Source organism: Bombina bombina, chromosome 4 (assembly GCF_027579735.1).
Source record: "Bombina bombina isolate aBomBom1 chromosome 4, aBomBom1.pri, whole genome shotgun sequence".
NCBI classification, from domain to species: Eukaryota; Metazoa; Chordata; class Amphibia; order Anura; family Bombinatoridae; genus Bombina; species Bombina bombina.
In genome coordinates, this window is record NC_069502.1 from 643,821,781 (window position 1) to 643,847,756 (window position 25,976).

Below are 25,976 nucleotides of genomic sequence, written 5' to 3' on the forward strand. Positions count from 1 at the left end.
ATCCTGAACTGATTTTTCCAGACACAAAACATCAAGAATAGCAGATTGTCTGAGGATAAACGCATCATGTGCACTTCCAGGAAAAGATGTTATTTTACTCTGTCTATCACATACAATCTGTACATTAAGGGAATGCCATCCCTTGCGAATAACATATATTTAAGGCTCATTATTAGGGGCACAAATAGCCTCATGTGTGCAGTCAAGGAAGCCAATGATATATGGAAAATTATATTTTTCATAAAAATATTTGTTTATTTTTTTTTAATTCAGTGTTATTAGTTGGTAAAACTATACATACATTCTTCTTCAAAGCATCCATGGATGCTGCAGAAATTTTGAAAATGCACTTTGTGATAGACCACCGATAGTGCTAGATTTATACTGAAAAGGTCCACTTGCAAAAAAATGCAAGCAACTAATTAATTTAACTATCCCAAGATCAGCTTGTCCCCTTCTGCTTTTAGTCTCTAACTCATCTTTCAACATTTAATACATTTTATAAATTACATCTTTAGGAAACCTATAATGGTTAAAGATAACATCATTGGGTATATCTGACAATTCAGGTCTCGCACGATATTACCTAGGCATAGGTTTCCCCTGCCTAACAGATTGTTGGAATTGGATGTTCTGTTGTTGACAGTCCTGTGTGTTTTCATGCTGAGTGGTAATGTTATTTCTCTGTCTTTGACGCCTTCTTTTAAACATCCTGTGTTTCATTATGAAATAGACAATGAGACCATACATGATAGGAGTGAAATAAAATATATAAAACTGTATAATTTAGATTTTTTATCTATCAACAATAGGATTCACACCAAGTTCAGTAGCAAAATGTAAAAAAAAAGAAGATTTTCAGATATAAAGATTAATATAAAGGCAAATAAAAATAAGAACAAAAACAGATGGTGGACCATATAAAAAATACATTTTTGTGAATAGGAAAATATAATTAGACAATAGACTTGTGCAGCGAAGAAAATTTTGTTTCAGGAAAAAAAAATTCTTCTGAATATTTTGAGAAAATTTGTTTTCCCAAATATTCGTTGGGTGCACTATTTGGCATTTGTATTGTGTTTAAAATGAAACAAATACTGAATTTTAGTTAAACATTTACATTTGTTTTTGTAAAAACAAATAAATGTGTTTCAAAGTTGCAGGTGAAAAGTTCACCTGTAGCTACAATACTTACCATAACAAGGTCTGAAGAGCAAACTAACCAGATCATCTTCTTCCCAGAAACCCATCTGTGCTAACAGGTGGCTTAGTGCGCTCGTCTCCCAGCACCTGCACTAATCCTATTCAAAACCGGTCCTTTTTTTGTTGACTGTGAACAATCCTTTGAATTTCTTTATTCAGGGAATGATTCATAAACATCATATTCTGATTTATTTGTTCTAATAGAGATAGCTGTGGTTGAGGATTTTGTAATGGAGATTCTGTATGGAAAAAAACGAAAAAACGTCATAATAAAACATCTAAAAAGACATCAAATATACAGTAAATATACAAAGATTATTTTTCTAAGAAATGGGGTTCCAAGGTCAACATACAAAAATCCCATTTGAGATAAATTTGTAATGTACATGATTACGTCCTTTTTAATTATATAAAAATTTAAAGAAGTTCACATAATAAAGGCGCCAGTTCAGGCTTCCATCCAAAGGTTAAAACCACATCAAGGGTCAGCTCTTCTCCAAATGTATATCCAAGATACTGCAAAAGAATAAAAAGAGAAGGGGCTCCAATGGTATAGTATTTCACTGCTCTATTTCACCACACACAGCTTCTCATTCACAAGGAAGAATACAATTTGAAATGCACTAAAATGAGAGCAATATAGGCAGACTGGGTGAATCAGAACTCCCCAGTTAGCTTCCTCTGGTAAGCACAGCTTGCTCAGGAACAGAGATAGACTCCACTAATATCAAATAGGTATATTAAATGGACACTCTAGTCAAAATAAAACTTTCATTATTCAGATAGAGCATGCAATTTTAAACAACTTTTCAATTTACTTCCATTAAAAAGAAGTTCAGTCTTTTTATATTTAAACTTTTTGAGTCACCAGCATGACTGAGCATGTGCAAGAATTCACAGAATAAGCGTATATGCATTTGCAATTGGCTGATGTCTGTCACGTGATATGTTTATGCATTTCTGTTTGGCTGATGTCTGTCACATGGTATGTTTATGCATTTCTGTTTGGCTGAAATAGACATAACTTTTAAAATTGTCAGAAAAAAAATCTTCTATTCATTTGAAGTTCAGACTAAGTGCTATTGCATTGTCTTGTTATCTTGCATTTGTTGATTATGCAAATCTACTGTGTTGACTGGTCCTTTAAATCACCAAACCAATGTGATTCAGTGGAAAAAACCCTAAGGCACAGGGGATTTGTTTATTTACTACATGGTACTACTTCTTCAGGCAAAATATTATATATACCCAGATACACAAATAAGTTCCAACAAACCAATTAATTTTTCATTGGTCACCTAAAAATTTCCTATCATTTGATAGATTAAATTCCTTCCCATTGACACCTACCTTAATCAGAATATATTTGTCACTATTGGGCCATTTATATGCAAATACAACCCCCATCTGTAGCATATTATAATGTATATGCAAAGCCATGATAAGTTTGGGATTTGCCCTTAGTTATCTTATTAAAATTAAGAGTATAATTTAAAAAAAGTAAATAATATTGCTTATCACCAACATTTTATTCTGGGATCACACTCTTGTAAGCTATATTAGAAGACCTGGACTTGTGGAAGAAAGCCAAAGAAAGAAGATGCAGAGTAGAGGTGGTGGAAGAGGCCGCCAAAGTCCTCTTCTGCTAAGATGAGCCCCCGGCACCATGAGCCAGGACAAAGATGGCCCACCGTCGGATGAAGAAGAGCGGGATTATCAAATGGTGAGTACAACTTTTAGGGTTAGTTATTAAGGGTTATTGTTATTAATAATAGGCTTTTTATGTTTACTTTTACTTATTTTTTATCATAGGTCTTTAGGTAGATTTTGTTATTTTGGGGTGTGGAGGTTACTTGTATTGTAGAGGGGGGGTTGTATTTGGTTTAAAAAAAAAATGAGATCTCTTTAGGGCAATGCCATACAAAATGCCCTTTTAAGGGTTATTGTCATTTATTTTAGTGTTAGGGTTTAGGGTGTTTTTTTATTTTATGGGGCATGCAGATTAGTGTTAGGTATAATAGTGTTTTTTTATTTTGGATACTGTAGTTTATTATATTTTGGTGTAACTTAAATTTTGTATTTTTTATGTAACTCAAAGGGGTTTAGATTAGAGGGGGGTTAGTTTAGAGGGGGGGGCAGCTGTTTGTGTAGTTCTAGTTTGTGTTGGGAGGTGGCGGTTTAGGCTTTAATCTCCTAACCACCTCCCATACCTGTATGGGGGTTGATTAGGTGATTATTGATGGTTACCATTTATTAGGACTTAGGGCTCCATGTACTAAGCCGTCAATTCATCTGTCATTTTAGACACGGCTAAACTCGCCGTTACTCGCCGCGGGCGAAATGGTGTCCGCTGTTGCTATGTACTAATAATCCCACAATAAATAGACACGTCTAGCCCGCCGCGAGCAGTGGCGGAATATTGATAAATTTGACGCCTCGCTCGCCGCGACTAAGCTGATGTACTTAACTTTCAGTTGAATTGTCTGGCCAATTGTTAACACGTGACATGTAAGGTGTCATGAACGTCATAGTAGTCGCGGGAATAGAATTTTGCTCCTATAAATGTACAACTTTTCTAAACAACTTTATTATTGTTCCCAAATTTTTGGAGAGTAATTACAGAGCGCTCTTTTTTGTGATCTCTATTTACAAATTCGATATGGCTTCATCTGGATCTGAAACCGCTTCAATATCCAAGAATACTCACTTTTCTCATCAGCAAAACGTCGTTTTGATTGACATGATTATTGATTAGCTACATTTCCAGTATTCTGTCTTCTAGCCCGGATTTGCATCACACGGAGAATAAACAAAAACAGAATTCTCTCCATAGCTGCTGAAATGAACAATGTAAGTACAATGCTGATATTACTGCCTTTTATATATGTCTAGACTGGCGTCTAGAGTGACTTTCCTATTGTTTTGTACCTTGCCCGCCACCTAAAAGGTGGCGAGGCAAAAATAACGAGGTGGGGGCGGAGATTGACGCGATCGGACAAATAGATTTTTTAGTACATTCGTTTTTGGCGAGTTGGTGGTCAAATGTGTCTAATTACAGTAAAAAATGGAGAGGTAGCGAGGTTTGGCGGATAAGTACGCTCGCAATTTTAAAGATGCGAGTTTTAACATAATTGACGGCTTTGTACATATCAGTTTGCGAGTTTTGACGCAAGATTTGTTGTGGGTAGCTCGCTGACTGCTTAGTACATGGAGCCCCTAATCTCTTAAACATCCTCCATACCTGTATGGGTGTTGATTAGGTGATTAAGTTAGGACAGCTTAGGGTTATTAGTGCATGTATCTACAATTTTTAAAATATTATACATTCTTATGTATGATGCATATTCTTTTAACTATTGTAAATAAATCAATATGTATTTATTTTTTCTTGTTGTGTTTCTTCTTGTAAACATATATTTTAAAATGTATATTTATGTTACAAAAGGCATTAGTATTACAATTGTATTATTACATTAGGCAGTATGTAGGAGTTAGCTGGGGCATTCCCGGGAAGTGTTGTTTAGACATTATGTAAGTGTAGATGGTATTAGGGATTTAGCTGGGCGTTCTAGGGGTATGTGGGTTAGGGGTGTTGTTGTGTAGACTGTTAGGGGGAGTTAGCTTGGTGGTGCAGGGGGACTGTAAGCTCTGACCTAGGTGTTTCGGCGGTCAGTGGGAGGTAGTGAGGCAGAACAGGGGGAGTGTAGGTTAGGCATGTTGCAGTTATAGACATTCAGGGGGAGTTGGCGGGGCGTGCTAGTAGGAGTATCCTGCACTTTGATTTGGACACATCGACACAGCGAGACTACATCACCTCAGGTAGTTAGTGTAGGTTTAATAAAAGTTAGGTCTCGCAGGCAATATTTGGAGTGTGCTTACACAGAAACTATCTTTAGTTTCAGTGAGCCCACTGGCTGCACTGTGTAGGCCCACTTCAAATAGGGCCAGCCGCAGCAAATTGCCGACGAGCGGCCAGCATTGCTTGGAGACGCCCCATTTCGTTGAATATCTCGACAGACTGTCAGACTGTGAGGCTGACAATGTTAGTAAGACAGTTTCTCAACAGTCTGTCAATGCTTTAAATATCGGGGTCTTAGAGAGAAGCTAATCAGTTTTTTACACATGGTTCACATTCATATGCACTTTCTACATATAAAGGGAAATGAAACGCAACATTTTTCTTTGATTATTCAGAGAAAATTTAAAAAAAGTTTACAATTTACTTCTATTATGGAATTTTATTTGTTCTCCTGTTCTTTGTTATAGATATACCTCTCTAAGTACCGTGCACATGCCTGAAGCACTACGACAGGAAATAGTGCTGCCATCTAGTGCTCTTTCTAATGTATAACATTGTTGTAAAACTGTTGCCATATAGTACTGCAGACAAGTATACACTCCTGTACTTACCTTCCTGATTTTAAACAAAATTTTACAAAAAAAAACAGACACGTGCACACTCCTGAGCTTAAATCCCTGCTTTGCTACAAAGGATAACAAAACAAATAAGAACATTATATAATAGAAGTAAATTGGAAAGTTGTTTAAATATGTATGCGCTATCTGACTCATGAAAGAAAAATGTTAGGTTTTATGTCACTTTAAAATTCCTAACAATGATGGATTTTGGTCATGAACAAGTTAAACTGCATTTTATTATAAATCAGTTATAGGTTCTTTGTTTTCTTTTACAAAAGTTTAATTTGCTAAAAAACAGTCATTTAGACACCAAGAAACAATCATTTACATTTATAAATTTAAAATACGTAGGCAGACACACAACAGTGCATTTGTGGTAGATACAGTATGTGGTGATTGTTGTTTAAATCTATATGCATCTAATCATAGATTAAATGACCAGTAAATACTGTATATTTGCATAATCAGCAAATGTATGATAAAAAGACAGGGGGTGCCAATCAGCCCATACGTCGAGGATCGGGCAGATTGATGTCCGCAGCCTCAGAGCAGTCTTAAGACCGCTGCTTCATAACTGCTGTTTCTGGCAAGCCTGAAGGCTCACGTGGAAACAGGGCATCAAGTTCCATTAAGAGCTTAATAATTCGGCCCCAAAGGCTAAACTTCAAATTAATAATAGTATTTTTTTGTATATAAATTTCAAAGTTATGTATATTACCACTCCTCCTGTATCATGTGACAGCCATCAGCCAATCACAAATGCATATACGTATAGTCTGTTAATTCTTGCACATGCTCAGTAGCAGTTGGTGACTCAAAAAGTGTAAATATGAAAAGACTGTGCACATTTTGTTAATGACAGTAAATTGGAAAGTTATTTAAAATTGCATGCTGTATCTGACTCGTGAAAGTTCAATTTTGACTTGAATGTCCCTTTAAATTTAAAATTGCAGACATAAATCACTTTATTCATTAAAAACAACTGGTTCTCTTTTGTTATCTAGCACCACAGCTCAATAAATAGCCAACACCCAGGGCAACCTCAGGCCAACATTTGTGAAATGAAAGGGGAGAGAGTTGATGTTCCACAAGAGAATGTTGATAGGAGAGCTTATAGGCCTGACATCCCAAGAATGAGGATGAATATTGAAACCCTGACTGAGCAGCAGGTAATAGAGAATTTTAGGCTCACCAGGGAGGAAATTAATAACTTACATTTTATTTTGCAAGACAGGCTGCAAAGACATGTTTTTTCCAGAAGAAATGTTCTGGGAATTAATAAGTTATTGGGTGCTCTGCATTTTTTACCTTCTGGATATTTTCAAATTAAATAGTGCATTGTGACTGGGATGCATAAGTCTTCATTTTCCAAGCATTTTACCCACGTGCTTGATGCACTGGGGGGTAGTTATCAAGCCGTCAACCTCAAATACACTGGAATTCCGCAGCGTATTTGTGGCAAGGCTGATTCGCCTTAGTTATCAAAGGCTACAGACCGGCAAAAGTAGAATTTTGTGACGTAAACTTCGATCCGCCGGACTCAGTCCGACACAGATCGATTCTTACGTCACTCCAGATGTTCCGCACACAAGTGCGGCACAATCTGACTACTTTTGCTAGTTATCAAAAAACTAGCAGGTACGCTCGGCACTTTTACGGCCCAGCGTACCTGGTTTTCAAACCGCCACCCTGGAGGCGGCGGATCCCATAGGAATCAATGGGAGTCTGACCATAGCGAAAGTACAAGTTCGCTGCTGCCAGACATCCCATTGATTTCTATGGGAGCTGTCTACACCTAACACCCTAACATGTACCCCGAGTCTAAACACCACTAATCTGTCCCCCTACACCGCCGCAACTAAATAAAATGATTAACCCCTAAACCGCCGCTCACGGAGCCCACCGCAAGCTAGTCTATACATATTAACCCCTAAACCACCGCTCCCGGAGCCCACCGCCAACTACATGATACCTAGTAACCCCTTATCCTGCCCCCCCTATAATAAAGTTATTAACCCCTATCCTGCCGATCCCGCACCTCGCTGCAAATAAATAAATAGTTTAACCCCTAAACCGCCGCTCCCTGACCCTGCCGCAACCTATATTAAATTTATTAACCCCTAATCTGCCCCCCCTACACCGTCGCCACCTATAATACATTTATTATCCCCTATCCTGCCCCCCACTACACCGCCGCCACTGTAATAAAATTATTAACCCCTAAACCTAAGTCTAACACTAACCCTAACACCCCCCTAACTTAAATATTAATTAAATAAATCTAAATCATATTTCTATTATGAACTAAATTAATCCTATTTAAAACTAAATACTTACCTTTAAAATAAACCCTAATATAGCTACAATATAAATAATAATTATATTGTAGCTATCTTAGGATTTATTTTTATTTTACAGGCATCTTTCAATTTATTTTAACTAGGTATAATAGCTATTAAATAGTTATTAACTATTTAACAGCTTACCTAGCTAAAATAAAGATAAATTTACCTGTAAACTAAAAACTAACCTAAGTTACAATTACACCTAACACTACACTATACTTTAATAAATTATTCCTGTTTAAAACTAAATACTTACCTGTAAAATAAACCCTAAGATAGCTACAATATAATTAATAATTACATTGTAGCTATTTTAGGATTTATATTTATTTTACAGGTAACTTGGTATTTATTTTAGCTAGTTAGAATAGTTATTAAATAGTTATTAACTATTTAATAACTACCTAGCTAAAAGAAATACAAAATTACCTGTAAAATAAATCCTAACCTAAGTTACAATTAAACCTAACACTACACTATCATTAAATTAATTAAATAAATTAACTACAAATAACTACAATTAAATACAATTACATAAACTAACTAAAGTACAAAAAATAAAAAAAGCTAAGTTACAAAAAATAAAAAAAATAAGTTACAAACATTTAAAAAAAAAAATTACAACAATTTTAAGCTACTTACACCTAATCTAAGCCCCCTAATAAAATAACAAACCCCCCCAAAATAAAAAAATGCCGTACCCTATTCTACATAAAAAAAGTTCAAAGCTCTTTTATCTTACCAGCCCTTAAAAGGGCCTTTTGTGGGGGCATGCCCCAAAGAATTCAGCTCTTTTGCCTGTAAAAGAAAAATACAACCCCCCCAACATTAAAACCCACCACCCACATACCCCTTATCTAACCCAAACCCCCCTTAAAATAACCTAACACTAATCCCCTGAAGATCATCCTACCTTTAGTCGTCTTCACTCAGCCGAGCCACCGATGGAACTGAAGAGGACATCCGGACCGGCAGAAGTGATCATCCAAGGGGCTCTGAAGAAATCTTCCATCCGATGAAGTGATCCTCCAAGCGGCGCTGAAGAAATCTTCCATCCAGCCGATGTCATCTTCCAAGAGGCGCTGAAGAAGTCTTCTATCCGGGCGAGGTCATCTTCGAAGCCGGGTCTTGAATCTTCATCCCGCCGACGCGGAACATCCTTCTTTCCCGACGGACTACCGATGAATGAAGGCTCCTTTAAGGGACATCATCCAAGATGGCGTCCCTTCAATTACAATTGGCTGATAGGATTCTATCAGTAAATCGGAATTAAGGTATGAAAAATCTGATTGGCTGATCGGGGGGGGGGGTTGCATTACAGCCCAGCAAAAGTTATTAAAAATAATTGTTGCCTGTTGCTGCCTCCACAACATGGCCGCCCAGGTGCATGGACTTTTAAATGATGTTCTTCCTCCACCCCAGCCCCCGGATGAATGGCATGATGATCAAATGTATAATCAACCTTAAAAAATCAAGGTCAGTTAGTAAAAAGATGAATAATTGAAGAAGTTTTATTTGTTATTTTTTTAATTGAAATTAAATGTCTGCAGAGCTTTGCAACATTGTGCCACAGTATTCTCAGATGTTGCGGAGAGGTTAACAATTTCTGTCCTCCCAGATCACCTCCCTGGCACTAATGTTATTTAACCATCATTGTGGACCAAATAGCTGCAAAAAGTGTGGCTCAAGAGTTGCCACTAGAGCTTCAATCTCCTGGAGGGAAAATCTTGTAGACACCGTCTTGCATGAAGTCAGACAAATAATGAAAACTAATTAAATATATGTAACTATGCCTGAGGTAAAATCCTGCCGATCCCGCACCTCGCTGCAAATAAATAAATAGTTTAACCCCTAAACCGCCGCTCCCTGACCCTGCCGCAACCTATATTAAATTTATTAACCCCTAATCTGCCCCCCCTACACCGTTGCCACCTATAATACATTTATTATCCCCTATCCTGCCCCCCACTACACCGCCGTCACTGTAATAAAATTATTAACCCCTAAACCTAAGTCTAACACTAACCCTAACACCCCCCTAACTTAAATATTAATTAAATAAATCTAAATCATATTTCTATTATGAACTAAATTAATCCTATTTAAAACTAAATACTTACCTTTAAAATAAACCCTAATATAGCTACAATATAAATAATAATTATATTGTAGCTATCTTAGGATTTATTTTTATTTTACAGGCATCTTTCAATTTATTTTAACTAGGTATAATAGCTATTAAATAGTTATTAACTATTTAACAGCTTACCTAGCTAAAATAAAGAGAAATTTACCTGTAAACTAAAAACTAACCTAAGTTACAATTACACCTAACACTACACTATACTTTAATAAGTTATTCCTATTTAAAACTAAATACTTACCTGTAAAATAAACCCTAAGATAGCTACAATATAATTAATAATTACATTGTAGTTATCTTAGGATTTATATTTATTTTACAGGTAACTTGGTATTTATTTTAGCTAGTTAGAATAGTTATTAAATAGTTATTAACTATTTAATAACTACCTAGCTAAAAGAAATACAAAATTACCTGTAAAATAAATCCTAAGCTAAGTTACAATTAAACCTAACACTACACTATCATTAAATTAATTAAATAAATTAACTACAAATAACTACAATTAAATACAATTACATAAACTAACTAAAGTACAAAAAATATAAAAAGCTAAGTTACAAAAAATAAAAAAAAATAAGTTACAAACATTTAAAAAAATATTACAACAATTTTAAGCTACTTACACCTAATCTAAGCCCCCTAATAAAATAACAAACCCCCCCCAAAATAAAAAAATGCCCTACCCTATTCTACATTTAAAAAGTTCAAAGCTCTTTTATCTTACCAGCCCTTAAAAGGGCTTTTTGTGGGGGCATGCCCCAAAGAATTCAGCTCTTTTGCCTGTAAAAGAAAAATACAACCCCCCCCAACATTAAAACCCACCACCCACATACCCCTAATCTAACCCAAACCCCCTTAAAATAACCTAACACTAATCCCCTGAAGATCATCCTACCTTTAGTTGTCTTCACTCAGCCGAGCCACCGATGGAACTGAAGAGGACATCCGGACCGGCAGAAGTGATCATCCAAGGGGCGCTGAAGAAATCTTCCATCCGATGAAGTGATCCTCCAAGCGGCGCTGAAGAAATCTTCCATCCGGCCGATGTCATCTTCCAAGAGGCGCTGAAGAAGTCTTCTATCCGGGCGAGGTCATCTTCGAAGCCGGGTCTTGAATCTTCATCCCGCCGACGCGGAACATCCTTCTTTCCCGACGGACTACCGACGAATGAAGGCTCCTTTAAGGGACGTCATCCAAGATGGCGTCCCTTCAATTCCGATTGGCTGATAGGATTCTATCAGCCAATCGGAATTAAAGTAGGAAAAATCTGATTGGCTGATTGAATCAGCCAATCAGATTCAAGTTCAATCCGATTGGCTGATACAGTCAGCCAATCAGATTGAGCTCGCATTCTATTGGCTGTTCCGAACACGCCAAGGGTTTTTTAGCAGATGGGTGGCATACCCAATGTCATTGGGGTCATTGATCGAACTCACATTGCCCTAAGACCACCTGTGCACAGTGAGCACATTTTCAAGAAAAGGAAGTATATCCATTCCATAAAAGCGCTAATTATATCTGATGCAAAAATGAGAGTCACACATGTGATGGCAGGGTTCCCAGAAAGTAATCATGATGTGTATATCCTTAGGAATTTTACTATGCAGAGACTCTTTGAGTTGAATCAAATGCCTGAAGGACATTTCCTAGGTAAGAGTTAAAAAAGGATTATGATGCTATTATGTGTACAATCTTCTGTCAGGCCAAGTGTCCAGTGAGGTGTTGAAAGTTTTGAAACTGTTTACAATTAAAAAAATATCTTTAAGTGTGTGTATCTTTTTATGTAACCACCAGTTTATACAGTAAGCAATATGTTAAAAGTCTTATATGTTGATGTAATATTTATCTTTATTGAAAGCTATGTGATAATATTACTCCATTTATATTTAAGCTGATTCTGCATCGCCACTTAAAAAGTGTCTTTTGACACCTATCAAAGAAAACAATGTTGTTGGGCCTGCTGATCTAAGGTAATATGAATGTTGCCGCTGTGTGTATAACAAACTAGCTTGAGAAAGGTGCAGAAGCCCCGAAACGTTGCCCTCTCTTTTATAAAGGTGCTGCCTTTTACCTGTGTGCCACCTCTCCTTGTGTTTCTACATGTTTGTTATTGCTACCATTGTATTGCAAAAATATATTATGGGCCATATGAAATGTTCCCTCTAAGCTGTGCTCCCATGCACACTGAATTGTTGTATATATCTTTAAAATGCATGATAATGCTTTACTGAGTGCTTAGAGCTTAGAACGAAAGTGGACAAACCCAGTCTTGATGAGCTAATAACAGTTCTGGTGTTACAATTCTCTCTGCTTTAAATGAAAGATTACAACCTTTGCTTTGCTGCTTTTTTTTTGTTTGCTTGTTTATTTTTTACCAGGGATAATAATAAAATCAGGAATGTAGTTAGCTCAATAGAAGTGGAGTTAAACACACCTAGCATATAGGTAACATTTTGTTTTCTTCAATAGAGATATAATGAAGCACATATAAGAACATGTACAATAATTAAGCGACTGTTTGGAGAGCTGAAAATGGGCTTTCAGTGTCTAGACAGATCCGGGGGGGGGGGGGGGGGGTTTGCATTACAGCCCAGCAAAAGTTATTAAAATAATTGTTGCCTGTTGCTGCCTCCACAACATGGCCGCCCAGGTGCATGGACTTTTAAATGATGTTCTTCCTCCACCCCAGCCCCCGGATGAATGGCATGATGATCAAATGTATAATCAACCTTAAAAAATCAAGGTCAGTTAGCAAAAAGATGAATAATTGAAGAAGTTTTATTTGTTATTTTTTTAATTGAAATTAAATGTCTGCAGAGCTTTGCAACATTGTGCCACAGTATTCTCAGATGTTGCGGAGAGGTTAACAGTTTCTGTCCTCCCAGATCACCTCCCTGGCACTAATGTTATTTAACCATCATTGTGGACCAAATAGCTGCAAAAAGTGTGGCTCAAGAGTTGCCACTAGAGCTTCAATCTCCTGGAGGGAAAATCTTGTAGACACCGTCTTGCATGAAGTCAGACAAATAATGAAAACTAATTAAATATATGTAATTATGCCTGAGTCAAAATGCTGCTGTGATTGTAAAACTCACTGTAAAAATAAGGAAGTTATTTGATGTATTTATTCTCAATATACGCATTATATTTATATGGATAATAAATGTAATGAAATTCATCTCATAATTGGTTAAAATATATAGATATTGTGCATTAAGAATTATTTGCATACTACAGAAAACATTTTTGTTGTAACGATATGCAATCCTGGTTACAATATAATTTGATATGTGAAAATATATACATCACATCAATCTCGTACTTCTTTTGTTGTTAAAAATCCACCAATAATCATTTATATAGAGAACATGTAGTCATAACATAGACGTAACTTGAATTAAATCAAAGAGCCCTCCTATATTTATTTGGATTCTAAAAAATTTCCACGTATGCATCTCGCATATTTATATGAAATAGATATAGCAATAGCGATATGGTTAGGTATCCTCAGCTCTGTCTTAATTTATCTCTTCCCAGATATAAGTACAAAATAGAAATGGTAGAGACTATGGGGCATATGTATCAAGCTCCGTAAGGAGCTTGATGGCCCCTGTTTCTGGCGAGTCTTCAGACTCGCCAGAAACAGCAGTTATGAAGCAGCGGTCACAAAGACCGCTGCTCTATAACCTGTCCGCCTGCTCTGAGCAGGCGGACAGACATTGCCGGAAATCAACCCGATAGAGTACGATCGGGTTGATTGACACCCCCCTGCTGGCGGCCCTCTTGTGAGCTGCTGGTGCAATGCTGAATACGGCGAGCGCATTGCTCGCCGTATTCAGCAAGGTCTGGCGGATCTGATCCGCAGTGTCGGATCAGGTCCGCCAGACCTTGATAACTTGGGGCCAAAGTGCTAAACCGCAAAGATACCAGGAGGGTGATTTAGGTTTAAAAAAATGATCAATTTATTTGAGTGAAATGCTCCTATTTTTTTAAAATGTATCACAATGGTTAAAAATAATCACACAAATTTCTAAAAGCACAAAAACACCAAAGATTATATTTATAGAGTTAAAATGTCCAAGTATATGTAAACAGGGACGTCTCCCTTTATAATGGATAAGTATCTGCAGGATATATTAGAGCTTTGTACACCTCTACTATAGGTGGAAAACGATGTGGTATATTCTGTGAAAGAAATGTGGCAAATCTGTACATAGTAGGTGAGGTTGAAAAAAAAGAAAAGTCCATAGAGTTCAACATATACAGATCCTACCTGATTTACAATTAGAAGCTGCTAATCAAACTTAAATTAATACAATTAGAAAGCTTCATTTAACACAAGCAACCATATCCCTCAATTCTGTTTCTAGCCAGAAATCTATCTAAGCCATTTTTAAATTTATTTAAGGTATTGGAAATTCACTACCTCCTTAGGTAATAAGTTCAACAGTCTGACTAAACTTACAGTGAAAAAACATTTACATTGCTGGAGATTAAATCTCCTTCCCTCTAACATTAAAGTATAACCTCTTGTCACAAACAATTGCCTTAGAATAAACAGAGCTTCCACCAATTCTGTATATGGGCCGTTAATATATTTGTAACAATATATTAAATACCTTTTATTCTAGAGAATACAGATCTAATTTGGCTAACCTCTCCTCATAGTTTAAATCCTCCATTCCCCTTATTAGTTTTGTGGCCCTTCTCTGATCTGATTCTAATTCTGCAATGTCCCTTTCAAACATGATCATATTATGATCACTGTTACCTAAATGTTCTTTGATTTCTATGCAATTGATAGTATTTCTGTAATGTTTGATAGCACTAATTCCTGTATAGCTGTATATGCAGTTGGCTCTTCTATTAATTGGGACATGAAGTTATCTTTGAGCATATGTAAAAATATATCTCCCTTTGCTGTATTGGTAGTTTCAGTGCCACAATTTATATTAGGTAGTTAAAATATCTCATAATTAAAACACTGGTATTATTTTCAGTCTTTCTTATTTGCATTAGCAGTTGAGTTCCCTCTATGGGGCATATTTATCAAAGTGCGAGGGGACATGATACGATGTAGCGTATCATGTCCGCTGCTCATACACTGTCGGCATTTATCATTGCACAAGCAGTTCACCAGAACTGCTTGTGCAATACCACCCCCTGTAGATTTGCAGGCAATCAGCCGCTAGCAGGTGGTGTCAATCAACCTGATCGTATTCAATTGGGTTGATTTCTGTCCGCCGCCTCAGAGCAGTCGGACAAGTTATGGAGCAGCGGTCTTTAGACCGGTGAGCCTTCAGCGAGCCATTCAGAGCTTGATAATTTGACCCCTATGTCACAAATGTTGGAGGCTTGTAGCATGTTCCTAATATATATTTTTTTATGTTTCACCATTCTTTATTTCAACCGACAGTGTCTCTACATTATTATCTGTATAATCATTAATATCTTCCTTTAGTGTAGGTTTATCATTAGGTTTAATATACAGGCATTTTTTTATTACTCATTCCTCCTTAATAAAGTTAATCCCTCTTAATTAGCAGCTCAGTCATGTGAATCATCCCACCAAGTTTCAGTTCTGTTGTTAATATCACATTCCTATTCTGCTGCCAAAGCTCCAGCCCCTCCATTTTATCTGTTATGCTTTTTGCATATGTTTTCACACATTTCATTTTTATGTGCTTTATCTTGCTACTTGATGCTCTTCTCTCCAAACTTTGTTATGTGACATTACTTAAGTGTACCCTTCTGTCATCCATGCTTTCAGATATTCTAGATGTATCATTTCCACATACTATACTGTCACTTCTATTTTCTTTGGACTGACCCTCCCCACCCCCTTTATTAGTTTAAAAGATCTTCTAATCATGCTAAAATCTCACCCCCATCCAAAACACCTGCACCCATACCATTTAGGTGCATTCCCTCCTTATTGTACAAATTGTACCCAGCAGAAAAGTCAGCCCAGTGCTCTAAAAATTCAAACCCCTCATTTTGTACGCCATGTTTTTAACCAGGCATTAGCTCTCTCCGCCTTATAGGGTTAGTATATGGCACTGGTAATTTCTCAAAAAATACTACCATGTGGGTCCTAGCTTTAAGCTTTCTTCCCAACTCCCCGAAATCATTTTTAGGAAACTCTTTGTCTTTCTAACTCTGTCATTAGTTCCAATATGCACCATGACCACTGGATCAGACCCAGATCCCTCTAACAATGTATCAATGTGCTCTACAATATGCCTAACATGAGCCTTTGAAAGGCAGTAAACTATTCCATATAAGTTGTTACTGCTGTTTTAACTGCTTAGCAACACATTTTCTTTTCATGTGCGAGAAATTAATCTCCATTTATCAAGCTGCAATAGCAGCTTTGGATCCCCAGCGTTTCAGGTTCATGTTAGCGAGCTTAAAACACTAGTAAAGTAGCAGTGGTCCTAAGAATGCTGCTGCTCAACTTCTCCATCAACTTAAGTATGGCGGATTTCCCAGTCAGATCTTGTGGCATTGCACAAGCAGTGGCTTGTGCAATGTTAAATGTGGGCTGTATATTTCTACCTGCTTGCCATGAGGCTGGGCAGTCGCAGTTCATGAGAGCGAAGCACATCAGCTCACCTGATGATAAATGGAGCCCAACATGTATTGGGCACCTTCTGCAACTACATATGTTAGTGAAAGTAATGTCCACTAGCACATTGGTAGAATATGTCTAATGAATTTCAAACAAGATCTTGTCACACAAGTCCCTCTGCAACCCCATGAACATTTATAAATCTAGTCCATTACATTTTCAGAATTTGATACTGTGGAGAAATATTTAGATTATTCTACCTCTGCAGACCCCATACATCAGAAGATGCAGAGGAAGAGGATAAGGAAACTGTCAAAGAGAGTTCAATAAATTCCATAATGCCACATTAATTTATTTGATCAGCTTAACAGGCTTCTATGTAATGGTATCCTAGAAAGAAATGTACATTGTTTTGATAAGTAAGGTGGTGAAATCTTAAGCTATACCTGTGTGTTTTTTCACAAGCAATGTTTCTTTGGTGGATTTTACATTGCTTGCTAGAAATACTAATTCTAATTTTATCAGGAATAGATTAAAATGTGATTGATATAAGTTAAAAAAAATGCATTTTCATTCTGTAAATCTCAGTAATATGTAACATACTTTTTACGCTAAAATTACAATTTAGCCAACATTCAAAGCCTATTAGTAACTCTAGAAATGTACCTAAGATTAAAAAATCTATGATTAGAGATCAACATAATTTAAGAATGTTTCAAATATTACGGGAAGATATTCTAAAAAGTGGGTAAACCATAGTGCTGAAACTAAGAAGCCTTCAGGATGTTGTTGATACAAATTATTGATATTGGAAAACAGGGGACTTCATTACAGAAACATAAATAAAACACAATTTTTGAGCTTCCAAATTCATCATATTACATACAGTTCTATGCAAAAGTTTAGGTTTTACAATTTCCATGATTTTAATTTATAAATAATTGGGTGTTTGGATCAGCAATTTCATTTTGATCTATCAAATAACTGAAGGACACAGTAATATTTCAGTAGAGAAATTAGGTTTATTGGATTACCAGAAAATGTGCACTATGTATCAAAACAAAATTAAACAGGTGCATAAACTTGTTAAAGTTGAGGGTCACATGGTGTAAGGTGTTGGTTTCAGAGGGGGAGTGTCAGTCAGGACTTGGGCCCACCGTACCACCTGGAAATGAAGACTATTTGATAAGGACGTCCAGACAACAGTAATTCAGACCACGCAGCAATGATCTAAACCTGTTCTGTTTATTGAAAGACACACAACATGTCTTATAGCCAACAATTACAGCATACAGGGTTAACTTGATGACACGTTATGACCACGTCATATCATACCATATTTCATGAACAAAAGAAGCTTATTAAAATATATGAGAGAAAGAGGAGTACGAAGGAGTGTTTCTTATAACAGTAGCGAAAGTACATCTGTACGCCTATTTCAGCTTAAAGCAAGGTCGTTTGGGCCTCTTACCTAGATAACCTTCCTGGCGTCTTGCCAGGAACCTTTGCAAGGCCAATATTACTAATACAATTCTTACTAACATCAGCATATTTCTCACTACATAATAACTGCTATAATAAAAGATTAATTAGACAAGATGGATGCCTAAGACAAAATGGCGCTGGTCATGCTAACAATTCCTAACATGCCACCCTTTTATTCTAACAGAATAACACAAGAATAGAAAGGCGCAGAAAATTAGTAAAGCCTTTAACAACAGTATGAGCCTAATACTACGGTAACAGGACTCTATGTGAGAATACTATAGAGAAAAGATATTCACATATCGTGGTATAATTTTATAGGCTAATAGGGCACAATTTGTCACTGCACATAGGTGCGGCCTCTCCAATACTCTCCGTCTACCTCCCAGCATCCCCAAACTACCGGCCTATCTGCACAAAGACCCAACCAGCCCCCCATCTACCCCCAAACAATGCTGCATCTTTTATTTCTTGACCTGCATTGCTAGCACCCCCCAATATGTCCAACAGTTCATTCTCCACAGTAAAGCATGACATGGTAACAGCACAAATGTCTCTAGGTGGCCTCTGATCACTTTAAGAACAGTCTTTGTCCTCTTAGAGAGCTCCAGCTTCCTCAGACACTTTGCTTTAATACAGTTCATTTGCAGTAGGGGTGCTTATCCAGTGTTCTTCCGCAGGTATATGCTGGAAGTCTGATGGTTTGTTCATGGGGTAGACAAGGTAGCCAGTAAATCCCCATAGCAAGCAGACACTCGAGTCAGAAGGAGTCTAAGAAGGATCAAAACAGCACAAGATGAGTACACACCCCGATACAGCCACAATTATGTCCAAATAAAACTTCTTTCATCTTTTTAAGCATCACAATTCCTTTAGCTTAACTCATCCTATGTCATTTAAAATCAAGAAAACATTGTTGATATATAATACAAACTAGATACATTGATACTTTTACAGAGAATAACTTACAGCTTCTCTATACAATTTAAATGATACTTCATGAATATTAAGCAAGTGAAAACTGCTAGACTCCATCAAGAGGCTGAATGGCTATGCTAAAACGTATGCTAAGGCCTGCCCTGTAACAAAAATGAAAAAAAATAAAACAGTCAATAAAAATATTTTCTTAAAAAAATGAATCTCTTTACACTGTTACTTGGAACTACTAAAAATAAAAGAACCTAGTGTTGCTTTATTCTGCACAGCTACTATCTATAATGTTTATAATTCTCCAACTATGATCCTAATAGTCAACAATCTCATCTGATATAAACACTGCTAGTTTATTAATTATTTTATGCAACCTACATTCTCTCACACTCCTGTATGAGGAAAGAATACAATCATAACATTATTTAAAACTACAAAATCTCTTAAAGGTAAACACATCTTTTTGGTAAAATACTTCCTTTCATTGACAAACCCCTGAAACTACAAAATTCAAATTGCAGACACTATACCAATTAATAAAAGGGAAACAAACTACATTTGCTTTCATAAACTATAATTATGCTACTCCCTAAACAAATATTTCTCTGTATAATTAATATAAACTTCTAGCTGAGACATGTCCTCATTGTGTTCCATAGGGTGGAGGGTCTAAAATATTCTTATATATTGCAGCATTTTCTTTAAACTATAAAGGTGCAAACATATTTTCTATACTCAGTGGGCCATTCAATAGGTTATAATACTGCAAGGTTTAGAGTTACACTTATCTAAAGGGTTACTTTGTTTAAGTACATAAACTACAATGTGCACTAATATCACTAAGGCATGCTTCTCTGCAGACAAAACTATATGACTTCTTATAACTAATATGATAAACAAAAATAATACAAATACAAGAGCATACAAAACAAGCAATATAAGTAAACAAGTTACAACAATATTGCCCTAATTTAATTGGTTGACCCTGTAACAGCATAACAGGTCCTCAATATCAACCGGCAAGGCACAGTCCAGAGAAGGATAGTCTTTATGTTCTGACGACACACATCAGAGGAAACAGTCATGGATTACCCAGAGTCCAGTTCTGGGGCTGGTAACAGCATGCAAAGCAAAGAATGGATCCAAAGATAGTACAGCAACTTTTACTGCAGTATGGTGGTTAAAACAAGCTTGACAAAAGGTCTTATATCTTCATTTTTTCTCCCTTTAAAAGGTTTACTTGCATTCAATCTTCAATCTTTTGGAGAGTGCACTATGGAATTTTATCTGTACAGATTTTACCTAAATATGGAAAGCTCAAAAATAATTCAGTTAGTGTCTTTAATCTCTGGGTACAGCTGCATGATCTCATCCTGCAAATACAAATATTGTGTTAAGAACAAAACAAAAATATAAAAACATTTTAGGTTCACTTTCTTACTTAAAATAATAATCACCCAAATCACATAAAGATACTCATCAATACTCATCAATATTTCCCCCTTGTTTGCGTGAAACATCCCATGTAGTACACAAACCCAATATAACACGAAACTAAAAGACAAATCATGTACTCCCCTCATGCATGCAGAATACTATTCTCAAAACCAAGCAAAATCAAATACACCTCACTATTTAATATGCCATTCATACAGCACGCTTCCACATGCAGTCACGAAAGAGAAAAACATAACAATCTCTTAGAAAACATTTAAAACCAATTGTCCATTCCATAAAAAAAAACATTAACAGCCAACACAAACTTTAAACAACCACAATTAACCTGAAATTCAACACATATACTTACATTCACTGAAACACAGCACTCGCAAAACACTACAAATAATTAAAATCCTATAAGAACCATCTATACCCTGGTTCTGCAAATTCTACCATGCACAATACTATGAGATCATACTAATGATGCAATCGCTGCAGATGATCAATAAACTCCAGTTGCATATTTACAAATAAAATCCCGAACCATACATTTACAAAGGAACACACAATTTCACAAACACCTAAGTATCCTATTTTGGGAAAGATCAGATAACAATGGTACAGCCACTGTTCTATATAGCTCCTGCTCGTATGCACAGTGCAAATCCACTGTTAAATAAATCAGGTGTGGCACAAATAATTTGTGAAAAGCTCTGGAATTCAATCTATACTTTTACATAACCAAAATTTTAATAAATACACAATTATTTGATTTACCTTTGTTTTATAATTTGATATTCACCATTTTGCAGCTCTCTAGTTAAATATAACAATTGCATATAACAAAAAAATAAGCTTTCTACTAAAGAATAATAATAATAATAATTTACACAAATAGATTAAAAAGGATAGTTTGTCTAAAAAAAACCCTTTAAATTGTTCACAATCACAATGATCCATTTGGCCTTACTTTATAATGAAAAATGTATACTGACGTTCATTAAATAGCCTAAGCAAACATAACCAGCATAAAAACACACTCACAGTAAGGTGCAGGCTAGTTAAAGGGACATTTTACCCAAATTAAAAAATATCTTTAATTGAAACTGCTGACACAGTTAAATATACTGGTGTTAGGCTTACAGTAAACCTAATTTTCTCTCTCTGTAAATATGTCTTTAAAATCTCAGATTTTATATCAGTTTGCCTGTATCCCTTTACATTTTTTCGCTCCTCTTTTTTTTTCCTTTTCCGCTAGTCTCACAGATCGCAACACCAAGATTGTAGACAATTTATCAGTTCAGTTTGCATTACAGAGAGAATTAAGTTACACTGCGTAAATATCTGCTATCTAAATGGCAGATTTAAAAAGAATAATACAAAGAAAGGTCTCAAAAAATATATTGTCAACTGCTAATACAGTGCTATTGCTGCTCATGAACTCCTTTCACATGAGTGAACTGGTCCTTTAAATAATAAAATGACAATTTTCCATTGCTCTGTCTAAGCCCTGAGCTCCGGTTTTACAGACAAATATAAGATAAGGAACACAATAACATATACTTATTATCCGAAATTCAACCCATTGCAATTTACTTCATATATACAAATAAACTTGCAAATGCAACTTCTCCTACGTTTTATACTATGCAGCTTGTATAACAAGCCATTGAAAATACCTTAATATTAAAACTATGTTACAGTGTACTGTCCCTTTAAGGACTAACCATTTATCACGTAACACCCATGTATATTAAAACTTCTACTGAATTAATTTACTTGCAACAGAAACGTACCCAAATACTTTTAGATACATTTAATGATATACAGCCTATAAACTTATTTTATCTTTTCTACTAATTCCTTGCACAAATCTTGCAAATACAACATACTTGAATCAACCTGTTAATCTTTTTCATTTACCCGAACATGACCGCAAGTCACTCAATCATCCGCACATTCATAAATCCCTTAATTAGTTCACTTGCAAAAACAATATATTTACATGCTACAACAGGTGGAAAGTTTTTATATTTGCATACAATTATCACTTAAAACTAAAAACTGCTATTAATAACACACATACTTAAAAACATGCAGAAAAATGCACCAAGGTCATTCTTACAGCGATCCACACACACACAAGCTTATCACATCTCGCATACCAGAAATTCACTCCCTTTTTTTCCTTTCCTTCTCTGGAAAACATATATTTCATAACATACAAAAGACATATAAAAATACAATAAGATTAACTTTCTATCAAATTTAAAATGTATTTGAAAGTGTCCGAATTTGCAAGGAATGGCCATTTTTCCCACAAATTGAGAAAAACACATTTCAAATTGGATAAAACATCCTCTTTTTCTCCTTTTCCTTTTTCCGTTCTCTGAATATGTGCTCTGGTATGTGCGCTCAGTGGCCCTCCCTTCTATGCCCACAACATTCTTTAATACAGAGGAAGTTTTCTTGTTGAATCTACAAAGCTGACAGGTTTATAATCCCCCTCCCTTTCTAGAGTGGATATCTCTGCCTGAAATGTTTCTGTCCTTAACAAAAACTGTTATCCCTTTTGTAGACATTAAAAATGCAATATCCTACATATTTTCTGTATGCATTATTATCAATATTTTGCTATGAGCAGACCCCATTTTTACATGCACAATAAGAGCAGCAATGCTAAAATGCACAGTCACTTAATATTCTCTAAGCACAGCAATCAAATAGCAATAAAAAGCAAGCAAGCATCAAATAATATTTCATTTCCCGTGATAGGTAACAAAAAGTCTACTTTAGGACATGCATAAGGATACTTCAACACAGATGAGATTCACTCATCACAACACAGCGATGCCAACTTGCCCGGGGGAATGATAACCTCCCGTGAAATGCATGCTAATTTTTAACTTGCGCGCTTCACCAGACAGGACTACAATACCTGTCTTAAACTAGCACAGGACTATTAACCTGTCTAGAGGGATTATCACAAGTGCCGACAGGACTAAGAACCTCCGTACCAACCCTGCTTCTTTCTTTACTGCAGGAATCCCCTTTAACCCTTTATCATATATTACCAACACTTATTACAAAAAATAAAAACAACTAAATTTAGGTTCAGATTACAGAAGGAAAGTAAGAAACACTCATCTACTTACCCAGTGCGAGCTGACACCAGAAACTATAAGGTGTTGGTTTCAGAGGGGGGATGTCAGTCAGGACTTGGGCCCACCGTACCACCTGGAAATGAAGACTATTTGATAAGGATGTCTGGAGAACAGTAATTCAGACCACGCAGCAATGATCTAAACCTGTTCTGTTTATTGAAAGACACACAACATGTCTTATAGCCAACAATTACAGCATACAGGGTTAACTTGATGACACGTTATGTCCACGTCATATCATATTTCATGAACAAAAGAAGCTTATTAAAATATATGAGAGAAAGAGTAGTATGAAGGAGTGTTTCTTATAACAGTAGCAAAAGTACATTTGTGCGCCTATTTCAGCTTAAAGCAAGGTCGTTTGGGCCTCTTACCTAGATAACTTTCCAGGCATCTTGCCAGGAACCTTTGCAAGGCCAATATTACTAATACAATTCTTACTAACATCAGCATATTTCTCACTACATAATAACTGCTATAATAAAAGATTCATTAGACAGGATGGATGCCTAAGACAAAATGGCGCTGGTCATGCTAACAATTTCTAACACATGGATTCCACTCAATATCAGCAGATACTTGAGAATAATGTTGAGGAATCAGTCACAAATTTGTAGTTATGCTGGGGCTGGATATTTCAACAAGACAACGACCCAAAACACTGCTCAAATCTACTCTGGCATTTATGCAGAGGAACAAGTACAATGTTCTGGAATGGTCATCCCAGTTACCAGACCTGAATATCATTGAAAATCTGTGGGGTGATTGAAGTGGGCTGTCCATGCTCAGCAACCATCAAACCTAACTGAACTGGAGATGTTTTGCAAGGAGTAATGGTCCAAAATACCTTCATCCAGAATCCAGACACTCATTACAGGCTATAGGAAGCATCTAGAGGCTGTTATTTCTGCTAAAGGAGGCTCTACTAAATATTTCTGTTGGGGTGCCCAAATGTATGCACCTGTCTAATTGTGTTTTGATGCATATTGCACATTTTCTGTTAATCTAATAAACCTAATTTCATTACTGAAATATTACTGTGTCCTTCAGTTATTTGATAGATCAAAATGAAATTGCTGATCCAAACACCCAATTATTTATAAATGAAAATCATAGAAATTGTTAGGGGTGCCTAAACCTTTGCATTCAGCTGTAAGAGCCTGACCAATCCTTCTGTGTGCCCATTTGTGGTAGGAGTGGGCTCTTTAAATGAATATATTATGGAAATATAAAACAGCTTTACACAGTCAGTAGTGAGGAATCTTATGGACCATATTCAGGACAGCACTGATGTAATAAAAAAAATACTACATTTGTCTGGACAAAAATATAATTGCTTTTCAATTATAGATTTTACAGATTTTTAATATGGTACTGTGATAGCATTAAATGTGTCCTGGAACAGAGATGCAGGCGTAAAATCAGTTAACTTCAACAATCTAAACATTTGCTTCAAGTATGACCTACCAAACATTGCTCTTCTTGACATTATGTTATATTTCAGTTTAATACAAGTACAATTATATAAATAAATAAAAATGTTCTGCTGGAAATATTATTTTGAACTCAAGTCACCCAAGGCAATCAATTTATAAGAGCAAAATGCATTTTCTCATATAATAAAATTGACAATAAATGTCAATTACATGCATAGGAACTGAAAGGCAGATTAAAAGTGGTTACTTATCCCAGTTTAAAAAAATAAAAATAATAATAAGCATATAGTGGATGGTTGACAGCTTAGTGAAAGTAAACATCATCATTAAAAAAAAAAATAAAGCTCATTGCTAATTGTATTTTAAAATATTATAACATTTGTAATGTCATCACATCTTTTTTTTTTCCCAAATGAAGTTTTACAACTAAAAGGTCAAGGCACTAAGGAACCAATTATCTACTTCTGTGCTACCAACTATAGATCAAAGGGATTGGATCACAAGAAAGCAAGTTTTTTTTGTTTGTTTTTGTAAATGTTTAAACAAACATTCTGGTCAAAATTTAAATGCACATAGATTAATTACATCTTTGAATAGAAACATATTTGCAATATACGTGTATTGGTTTAAATGCTTCTTGTAACAGTTAACATTGTTTTAGTGTTAACATTTTTCTCTGCATGTGCATGTGAATCATAGCTAGATACTCTCAGTGAAACAGCAATTTAAATGCTGAGGCTGCTCAGAGCACCAGTGGGGCTTGTATAATATCAGCAATTAACAAATAGAGTCATTACCAGATGGTACAATCCCCTTAGGCCTTCTTAGCAAGTACTG

General features: G+C 35.9%; 1 protein-coding gene across 1 annotated transcript in view; it reads right to left on the bottom strand.

Moving 5' to 3' along the window:
* Nucleotides 1-1,268: 1,268 nt before the first annotated feature.
* Nucleotides 1,269-25,976, bottom strand: part of TMEM200A (transmembrane protein 200A) — a 359,336-nt gene continuing 334,628 nt past the window's right edge. Inside the window, exons 4-5 of the transcript XR_008402042.1 lie at nucleotides 1,635-1,719; nucleotides 1,269-1,442 (exon numbers count right to left, since the gene is read on the bottom strand). The gene's annotated coding sequence lies outside the window, so the exon portion shown is untranslated. The remainder of the gene's footprint in view (nucleotides 1,443-1,634; nucleotides 1,720-25,976) is intronic.